This window comes from Ceratosolen solmsi, unplaced genomic scaffold (assembly GCF_000503995.2).
Source record: "Ceratosolen solmsi marchali unplaced genomic scaffold, CerSol_1.0 scaffold35, whole genome shotgun sequence".
In the NCBI taxonomy this organism is placed as follows: Eukaryota; Metazoa; Arthropoda; class Insecta; order Hymenoptera; family Agaonidae; genus Ceratosolen; species Ceratosolen solmsi.
The window spans coordinates 5,557,715-5,558,606 of NW_011948423.1; the positions used below are offsets into that span (position 1 = coordinate 5,557,715).

General features: G+C 51.6%; 1 protein-coding gene across 1 annotated transcript in view; it reads left to right on the forward strand.

Moving 5' to 3' along the window:
- The window catches only part of neo (ZP and PAN domain-containing protein neyo), a 105,375-nt gene that overhangs the window by 102,106 nt on the left and 2,377 nt on the right, over window positions 1-892 (forward strand).

The window sequence follows — 892 nt, forward strand, 5'->3', positions numbered from 1 at the left end:
GCTCTTCCGCGAATTCCTCGGGAGCGCCGATCACGCGCGGAGCAGCCTTAGTTCGAGAGTCGAGCCTCACTTCGGACTTCGGACGCTCGTAAATTCGTCGTCGGCTTTCTCTCCCCCTCCCCTCACCGCCCATTCTGCACCACCCGCCACGCCCGTCGCTCCTTACATTTACGTGAATAAACGAGGCGCGTCGCTTCGGAAAGTACGGCTGCGCGAGCACGGCCACGCACGCAGAGCGAGCCTATTTATAGGCGATAATGAGGATGCGCGACGACGGCGAATAATCGATGAGTCGGTTGTGCTGAAAAACCATTTTGCGCTCGTTCCTGGTGCGTCCTGTCCCGGCCCCGACCGCACCTGCCGTTACCCAGCATTTTATACCCCTCGCTCGTCCACTCATTTCCAGAGTACGACCAGATCCACGTAGCTCGCCTGCATCCCAGCAGCTAATACGATATGATCATTTTGAAAACAACAACAACAACAACAACAACAACAGCAGCAGCAAAAACAGCAACAACAACAGCAACAAAAACATAAATTGACAGAGAAGGAAAAAAAATGAAGAAGTAGGAAGAACGTAGTGGAGCTCGGTGCGCGGCGGCGGTAAGCCGAGCGCGGATGTGCTCCAGTTTACGCAATCACCGGCATTTCGGAATTGCCGCGAATCCAGGATATTTATTAGCCCAGAAATATGCGCCGAACATCGGTAGCTACGCGTGCCAATTCCACACTTTTGCGTTTATCGTGTTGCGAAAAAATGCACTGTATTATCGCGCCGCTATCGGCCAAGTTTCATTTATAAATAATATGCGTACGTTGCATGGATTGTTGGTTGTTATTTTGGGCGGGAGTGGAAGTTTGAAAATTCCGCGTTGATAAAAACGAGTTC